Source organism: Mytilus edulis, chromosome 2, assembly GCF_963676685.1.
Source record: "Mytilus edulis chromosome 2, xbMytEdul2.2, whole genome shotgun sequence".
NCBI classification, from domain to species: Eukaryota; Metazoa; Mollusca; class Bivalvia; order Mytilida; family Mytilidae; genus Mytilus; species Mytilus edulis.
The window spans coordinates 65,798,790-65,808,786 of NC_092345.1; the positions used below are offsets into that span (position 1 = coordinate 65,798,790).

At 31.4% G+C, this 9,997-nt stretch overlaps 1 long non-coding RNA gene across 1 annotated transcript; it reads left to right on the plus strand.

Moving 5' to 3' along the window:
- The first annotated feature begins 834 nt into the window (after positions 1–834).
- LOC139512704 (uncharacterized) lies at positions 835–4,269 on the plus strand. The gene is made up of 2 exons (XR_011662321.1): positions 835–947; positions 3,562–4,269. It is a non-coding gene; the product is annotated as an uncharacterized lncRNA (long non-coding RNA).
- Positions 4,270–9,997: the final 5,728 nt, after the last annotated feature.

Genomic DNA, 9,997 nt, shown 5'->3' on the forward strand with positions numbered 1-9,997 from the left:
TAAACTATAAAAATCAGTTGAAAAAGGCTTAACTCATCAGATGGACAAAAATACAAGTGGACGTGACCGGGTATTTATACATCCCTACACAAAAAGACACAATTAACAGATCTGAGAGTACTCCCAGTTATACTGCATAGTCAGCTATAAAAGGTCCAGAAATGACAACAAAAACAATTAAAACCAGAAACTAACAACCTAATTTATGTACAAAAAATGGAAAACAGTTAAATGTTACACATAAACAAAGGACAATCACTGAATTATAGGCTCCTGACTTGGAACAGGCACATACATTACGAATGTGGCAGGGTATAAGGAACTACCCGTATGAAAATGTTTCGTTTTTGTGGTTTGGTTTATTTTCCGGATACTGTAAGCAATAAGGCCACTTTATTTAGTGAACCGAATGATTGTAAGATGCACATGTCTGTCTGTCATATTTTATATGACCTTGACCTCATTTTCATTGGTCAATGAAACACTGCATTGTTTATCATAATTATGCTTAAAGTTATAGGTCGATTATATTTGTAGGATATGTAACAATTGTAAGGTGTGCATGTCTCTCTGGCAGATTCATAAAACCATGACCGCATTTTATGGTTCTTTGAATAAGCATAGGTCTACTTGTTGTACAGAATGAATGCAAGGTGTCATATAAAAAAAGAAGATGTCTGTTTGCCAAGGTTAATTTTACTAAGACCTCATTTTCATAAAACAATGATAATATTTAACAGCAAGAATGAGGATCAAGTCGAAGTTATATACAAATGAGGCAAAATTTTCAGTTGCCTACTTTTTATGTATTAGTAGTTATTTTTGTCATTAAATGATATTGTTTACCCTTTTATGTGTAGGGAAAGAATATTAAAGATAAAGGGAAACTATAAACAGAAGAAATTAACAACAAAAATAGATTTACAAAGGTCAACAAAGCCTAAATGGTAAGTCCACTGTTAAAAAAAGTAATAGCCCTTGAGTAATGATTAAATATTTATTAAAATAAGATGTGGTACGATAAATGAGAAAACTATCCATCAGAGTTCAATTAAGTGGATGTAACCATCGTAATTATTTATTAGAGGCCAATGATGACCTGTTAGTAATTAAAAAACTCATACCCTATACATGATATAGTAATCTATAAAAGACAACGCTAACAAAATTTGAAATGAAGCATCAATTCAAACTTCAAATATACCAGACTAATTTATAAAAAAACAAAATATTATGAAAAACAAAAATGACGGATATGAACCAACATCAACCACTGAACTATGTACAAGCTCCTGATATTGGACAGGCATAATATGGCTGGGTTGATATAAAAATAAGAAGCAGTCTGATTTCAAATAAGACTTTTCTCCAACAGAGATCAAATGACATTTAAGGAGGCTCGAGGGTATAAAAATTTCAGAAAAATATTAAATATTTTTTTTTCATAACTAATTTTATTTATAACTTTATTAGTTTTTACTTTATCATATGGTACAGAAATCATTCTTAAAAATCAATTCGTTTTGGCCCCAGACAACTTTTAAAATGTATATATCATTGAAAAAGCTCCAAATTATCTCCCTTTGGTGCAGAAATGCCATTTTTTGGCATGAGAATTGTAATATCTTTTTTAGCTCATCTGAGTGACCTATATTTTTTGTTATCATTTTCAACTAACTTTACTTAAACTAAACTATTGTAAAATTTAAGCGATTTCTGTAATTAAGTTCTTTTTTTATTTCAAAATTACCTCTATTTCTCCTATTAGTTCAACAGAAAAAAAAGTACCTTTACAAAAATGTATATATGCTTCTTTCAAAGGCGGATTGTGAGTGTGAATGAATGGTGTCCCCATTTTTTTAATTTAATTTTTCTATTTTTAGCTCACCTGACCTGAAAGGTCAAGTGAGCTTTTCTCATCACTTAATGTCCGTCGTCTGTCGTCCGGCGTCCATCGTCCTGCGTCCGTCGTCCGTAAACTTTTACAAAAATCTTCTCCTCTGAAACTACTGGGCCAAATTTAACCAAACTTAACCACAATCATCCTTGGGGTTTCTAGTTTAAAAAAATGTGTCCGATGACCTGGCCATCTAACCAAAATGGCCGCCATGGCTAAAAATAGAACAGCGGGGTAAAATGTATATTTTGGCTTATATCTTTGAAACCAAAGCATTTAGAGCAAATCTGACATGAGGTAAAATTGTTGATCAGGTCAAGATCTATCTGCCCAGAAATTTTCAGACAAATCGGACAACCTGTTGTTGGGTTGCTGCCCCTGAATTGGTTATTTTAAGGAAATTTTGCAGTTTTTGGTTATTATCTTGAATACTATTATAGATAGAGATAAACTGTAAACAGCAATAATGTTGAGCAAAGTAAGACCTACAAATAAGTCAACATAACCAAAATTGTCAGTCAACCCCTTAAGGAGTTATTGCCCTTTATAGTCAATTTTTAACAACTTTTCGTCATTTTTTGTAACTTCTACTAAAATCTTTTTCTCTGAAACTACTTGGCCAAATTTAACCAAACTTGGCCACAATTATTATTGTGGTATATAGTTTAAAAAATGTGTCTGATGACCCCGCCTACCAAACAAAATGGCCGACATGGCTAAAATTAGAACATAGTGGTAAAATGCAGTTTTTGCTTTATATCTTTGAAACTAAGACATTTAGGGCAAATCTTTCAAGATTCAAATGTCATTCAGAATAAGATCCCCTCACAAATTTTCAGATGAATCCGACAACCCGTTGTTGGGTTGCTGCCCTAAAATTAGTAATTTTAAGGAAATTTTGCAGTTTTTGGTTATTATCTTGAATGCTATTATAGATAGAGATAAGCTGTAAACAGCAATAATGTTCAGCAAAGTAAGATCTACAAATAAGTCAACATGATCAAAATTGTTAGAGGACCCCTTAAGGAGTTATTGCCCTTTATAGTCAATATTGAACAACTTTTCGTCATTTTTGTAACTTGTACAAAAATCTTCTTTTCTAAAACTATGGGCCAAATTTAACCAAACTTGGCCACAATCATTACTACGGTATCTATTTAAAAAAAGTGTCTAACGACCCCACCTACCAACCAAGATTGGCCGACATCAGTAGATACAGTAACAGGTGAGCGACACAGGCTTTTGAGAGCCTCTAGTTCTATAAAGTATAAGATAAAAGTTCATTTATAGAAAAATATAGCGTAACCCTATATTATCAAAAAAAATTGATTGAAACCTGCGAGCCCCCTTAATTTAACAAAAATAGTTCACTGTACAGCCTTTGACAATGAGCAAACGCTATACCGGACAGTGGTTTTAATAACAGCACAACATTTGAACAAATTGTAAAAATTTGTTGCAATGGGCTTAACTCAAAAGACTGCAACAAGGAACCAAACAGTAACCAGTAATATGTAAATCATAGACGCAAAGCACTGAAATAAGAGTACTAACAATAGATATTTAAATGATAGTTTATTAAAATGTTCATTAACAGGATAAAATAGCCTTTTTATTGCTGTATTTCTCTTCACTGATAATTTTTGAGTTTTGTGTATTTGTAGGTCAGACATCTCGGTTTTCATGGTCATCATTCAACAGATCAATACTGAACAGAAAACTTGGAAGATGATATTTTTCTCAATAGTGCGACTTTTTTAATTAATTTGAAATGGAACGTTTTTTTCCTACATTTAATAGAAAAAGGAAATTTCTAATAATGACTATAAACAAAAAGGAGTCATATCATCACGATCATAGATGCTCAAGAACTTGATCATGTAAATGCAACAATGTAATTATCAATTGAAAGAAAGAACGAATGAAAAAAATATTAGTATGTTGTTGTCCAAATAAACCTGCTTTGTCTTCTCATTTGAATCGCTCCATCCAATAAAGATGTACGGAGGAAGATCTTTGAAGAACAGATGGAAAAATGTTTTGTCTAAGAATTGCGGGAATATTCTAGTGGATGAAATAATTTATTGACTTGACTCTTATATAGTGGACTGAATAATTGTACATAGCAAGCAGTGAAAAAGAAAACTAAAACTTTAACACAAAAAGTGTTTAAATTATAAATTTGCAAATATAAGCATAATATTATGTACACCACAAAGGTATAATAATTCAAATTGTTTGCATATTCATGTATTGCAATGAAACTATAACAAAGAAAACCTTACCTCATGAAAAGAGTAAACTATTTAGTCAGAATATTTTTTTTCAGTTCTATTTTTCATTATAAAATAAACAAGACAAAGATTTCAAAACAATGTTTTTTCATTTATTTAAACATGTCATCATTTTGTTTCAGTGAAAGAACTTTACTCTTTGACCTTAAATTTTATTATACATTCCAAAATCAGAATTATAATCTTTATTGTCATATTAACAAACAAAAACATGTTTGTGACAAAATGAAAAAAAAATTATATATATATAAAATATAAAAAAAATTTGTATACATTTAAAACTTTTTACTACCAAACAGCATTCATTGCAACATAGACATACTGTATATTTGTATCTATATATTTATAATTTGAATCCCATAGGATTTTATTTTGTCCCATGGGATATTAAAAATCCCATGGGATTATTTTTGTCCCATGGGACAACAAATATCCCATGGGACTACAATTATCCCATGGGACCAAAACAAATCCCATGGGATTTAACCAAAATCCCATGGGATAATGGTAAATCCAATGGAATTTTGCCCTGTCCCATGGGATATTGAAAATCCCATGTTTTTATAAATCAAATAGCAAAATAAATATAATAGTGACAGTAGAAAACTAATGAAATTATTGAATCCCATGTAATTCCGCACATTTTGGTTATATACATGACACTGTAGCTCTTATTTGAGGCGGCGGCGGATTTGCAAATGAGTGTTTTGCAAATTTAAAGTGTCCAGTGTTTTGAATTAATTTGGCCCAGTAGTTTCAGAGGAGAAGATTTTTGTAAAAAATTACTAAGATTGACCAAAAATGGTTAAAAATTGACTATAAAGGGCAATAACTCCTAAAGAGGTCAACTGACCATTTCGGAATGTTGACTGATTTGTAAATCTTACTTTGCTGAACATTATTGCTGCTAACAGTTTATCTCTATCTATAGTAATATTCAAGATAATAACCAAAAACAGCAAAATTTCCTTAAAATTACCAATTCAGGGCCAGCAACACAACAACGGGTTGTCCGATTCATCTGAAAACTACAGGGCAGATATATCTTGACCTGATAAACAATTATACCTATGTCAGGTTTGCTCTAAATGCTTTGGTTTTTGAGTTATAAGCCAAAAACTGCATTTTACTCCTATGTTCTATTATTAGCCGTGGCGGCCATTTTGGTTGGATGGCAGGGTCACCGGACAATTTTTTTTTAACTAAATACCCAAAAGATCATTGTTGCCAAGTTTGGATTAATTTAGCCAAGTAGTTTCAGAGGAGAAGATTTTTGTAAAAGATTACTAAGATTTACGTAAAATGGGTAAAAATGGACTATAAAGGGTAATAACTCCTAAAGGGGTCAACTGACCATTTCAGTCATGTTGACTTATTTGTAAATCTTACTTTGCTGAACATTATTGCTGTAAACAGTTTATCTCTATCTATAATAATATTCAAGATAATAACCAAAAACTGTAAAACTTCCTTAAAATTACCAATTTAGGGACAGCAACCCAACAACGGGTTGTCCGATTCATCTGAAAATTACAGGGCAGATAGATCTTGACCTAATAAACAATTTTATCGCTCTCAGCTTTGCTCTAAATGCTTTGGTTTTTGAGTTTTAAGCCAAAAACTGCATTTTACCCCTATGTTCTATTTTTAGCCGTGGCGGCCATCTTGGTTGGATGGCGGGGTCACCGGACACATTTTTAAAATAAGATACCCCAAAGATGATTGTTGCCAAGTTTGGATTAATTCAGCCCAGTAGTTTCAGAGGAGAAGATTTTTGTAAAAGATTACTAAGATTTACGTAAAATGGTTAAAAATGGACTATAAAGGGCAATAACTCCTAAAGAGGTCAACTGAACATTTCAGTCATGTTGACTTATTTGTAAATCTTACTTTGCTGAACATTATTGCTGTTCACAGTTTATCTATATCTATAATAATATTCAAGATAATAACCAAAAACTGTAAAACTTCCTTAAAATTACCAATTTAGGGACAGCAACCCAACAACGGGTTGTCCGATTCATCTAAAAATTACAGGACAGATAGATCTTGACCTGATAAACAATTTACCCTCAGTCAGGTTTGCTCTAAATGCTTTGGTTTGTTGAGTAATTAGCCAAAAACTGGATTTTACCCCTATGTTATATTTTTAGCCATGGCGGCCGTTTTGGTTGGTTGGCGGGGTCACAGGACACATTTTTAAACTAGATACCCCAAAGATAATTGTTGCCAAGTTTGGATTAATGTAGCCCAGTAGTTTCAGAGGAGAAGATTTTTGTAAAAGATTACTAAGATTTACGTAAAATGGTTAAAAATGGACTATAAAGGGCAATTACTCCTAAAGGGGTCATAAGATATATCAAAAGATATATATTAAGACATATTTTATGATAATCTTATGACTATCATATGATATGTCATAGGATGTAAATCAAAGGTGTCTTAAGAGATTCATAGCTATGATGCTCTTATGACTGTCATAAGTGAACATTATTTTCTATTATTTCAAATAATGATTAAAAAGGGATAAATATAAAAATGAAAATGAAAAGTATGAACATATTAATTATTACCATTCTTAATATTTACGATTTTTAAATTTTTTTCATTAATAGAGGTCGGTCATTTACAAACGTATCAACCGTATCGTATACGTTGACGTATCCGAATCTGCTGATATATCAAAAAATATTATGTGATTCCGAGCTTATTAATAAGACCATACTTCATTTAAAAAAAAACTAATTGGAAGCTCTTCGAAACAATCAAACATACACTTTCAATATGTGCGATAGTGGTGTTTTGTAAAAAAAAAAAATAAGGGGTTCCATCAACTACTTGTACATGCCCTTAAAAAGGAGCCAATGTAGGGCAGGTACACGAATTTCATACCCAATCCTTTAATAATCTAGTTAAAAAATATTTCAAGATCTTATATGAATAAACACAGAAAAGAAATCAAATGTACTACTTATATACATGTAAGGAACTTTGAATATTGTTTTATCATAAAAGGTAACAGAAAGTACTGAGTATCACTCTATTTGTCAAATAACAATTTGGTTCTACGTGAGCACAAGTTCATACACAAACAAACGATTTTACCGTATTCACTCCTATCATGCCTGTAAACTGTTCCAACTATCCGGAATATCTTTAAAAGTAGGGTTACATATTCCACAAAAACTCGATATTTCCTTATTGTTTTGTAAATTTCTGCATTAGAAATTAATCAGTCGCCCATTTGCATTATTGGAAGTACATAAAATCAAAGCTCGGGATCATATACTGTTTTTTGGTATATCTGCAGATGCGGATACGTCAAGGTGTCAGACCACCAATTATTCCCTCCAATTTAGAACGTATGTAAAAGTAGTCCTACTTTGACACAAAATAGTGCTTTTGATGTCATTGTTTACTTAAACTAACCAACAAATTTGCAGAAATGAAACTTTTGGTGAAAGGGAAATATATTTAGACCATTTTGAGCCAAAATTCACTTGTCTATGAGTTTGCATTAAAAATTCAGGATTAATGCGCTACATAGTACACTAATTTAAGATTTCCAGAAAACCGGGAGTTATTTTGGTTGTACCTGTCTTTTCAAAATCAGAAATTTGTTACAAGACTTTAAACATTGGTTGAAAATTGGCATGTAGGAAGGTGATACATGTACAATTCAGGATATACCTGGTTTCCTTGAAGTTAAACTTAAGGTAAAATATTTAGAAAGCTGTGAAAATTGCAAAATTTGGTTGAACAGATAGGGATTTTTAATTGGTGGTCTGACACCTTTAAGGGAAATGCGGTAAAACCCCAAATTCAGAAAACAATTGATTTTTTTTACTTAACTGATCATATGAAGTGATAGTAGTCACATTTCAATCTTTTTGGGGGCAAAAAGTCACATATTGCAAATTTAGAGCCTTAGACCTGAATTTGTGCTATTTTTAGCTTTTTCCACCCTGACAATATGCTTTCACATAAAAAAATGTCCCAAATTGTTATAAATGCACAGCAAGATGTTTCTGTGGTATTAACATTAAAACATGGTTATTTTACCACCAAAAAAGTTCTTGTCATCAAGATTTAATGAAATTATTTGATTTCTATCCCTTATATCATTGCGTCATAGCATGTATTTGGCAGATAACATAGCCTGATGTAAACATTGCAAAAACTCACAAAAATCCCATTTATTATCTCAAATGAAAGTTTTATGCCTTAAGTTGTATCAACTGATAGAAAAAAAAACCAGTTAAATGACCATGACTGCACTTTTGATCATTTAATAGTCCCATTACTTACACCAGATGTAAAAAAGGGGGGTCAATATTCCTTGACTCTTCAATACCCTGAATTTTTTACTTAACCCATTGTAAAAATTGTGGAAGGTCTTTTAAGAAGTAGAACAAACAAGAAAAAAATCAACAAAACTGATCTTGATATTGAAAGTTTATGTTCCTGTAATCCAAAATGAAATTTTCAAGTATTTTCTATCAAAGTCATACATTACAGTCAGTTTAAATTGAGCTGTGAAATTTGTAATATAAGTCACATTATGCTCAGATAGGATGTTTCTGACTTCAAATTGACTAAGGATTAAGAATAAAGCAAAGCAAAGATTTCTGAGCAACTTTTTTGGCTCTTTAGGTGTCAGACCACCAATTACTCCCTCCAATTTAGAACGTATGTAAAAGTAGTCCTACTTTGACACAAAATAGTGCTTTTGATGTCATTGTTTACTTAAACTAACCAACAAATTTGCAGAAATGAAACTTTTGGTGAAAGGGAAATATATTTAGACCATTTTGAGCCAAAATTCACTTGTCTATGAGTTTGCATTAAAAATTCAGGATTAATGCGCTACATAGTACACTAATTTAAGATTTCCAGAAAACCGGGAGTTATTTTGGTTGTACCTGTCTTTTCAAAATCAGAAATTTGTTACAAGACTTTAAACATTGGTTGAAAATTGGCATGTAGGAAGGTGATACATGTACAATTCAGGATATACCTGGTTTCCTTGAAGTTAAACTTAAGGTAAAATATTTAGAAAGCTGTGAAAATTGCAAAATTTGGTTGAACAGATAGGGATTTTTAATTGGTGGTCTGACACCTCAACGTATATGATACGCTTGATACGTCTTTAAATGACCGACCTCTATTATAATGAACATGAAATTTAAAAAAAAAAAAAAAAAAGGAATTGAAATATGAGTTGATAATTCGTTTAAATTTAGTTTGTAATATATAATAAATCTTAATTTTCGCTTTCGTGTATTATCATACATGTATTGTTATTTAACTGTGAATATTTTTTAGATTCGGAACATCGAGTACCCGCTTAACGAAATCCCCGAGCACATACGTTAATATAGTACTATTAAATATACTTTGAACGATATAGATACGTATATTTATTATACAAAACCATGAGTTAGAAAAAAATTCCAAATTGTATGTCGCAGGAGATTCAAATTTTAATTCACGTAGATGAGAAAAATAAAATCTTTACTATTTAGCTAAATGAGAAACCCAACAAATATTTTTATTGCAATCAACATGAAATTATACATGAAAAGTAATTAAAATTTTAGTTGACAATCATAAGACAATCATAAGTCATGTCGCGAGGGGTCTTAAGTTAACGGAAAAAGTTAAGACAAATCGTAACTTGGGACACTTTCGAAAACATATCTTACGACTATGGCATGTCCTAAGACCATCATACGACATGTCTTAGTCATAAGATACCTTCGAAAACTAAGCCCCAGACCCCCTATAAGTTTTATCATTTTGGTTT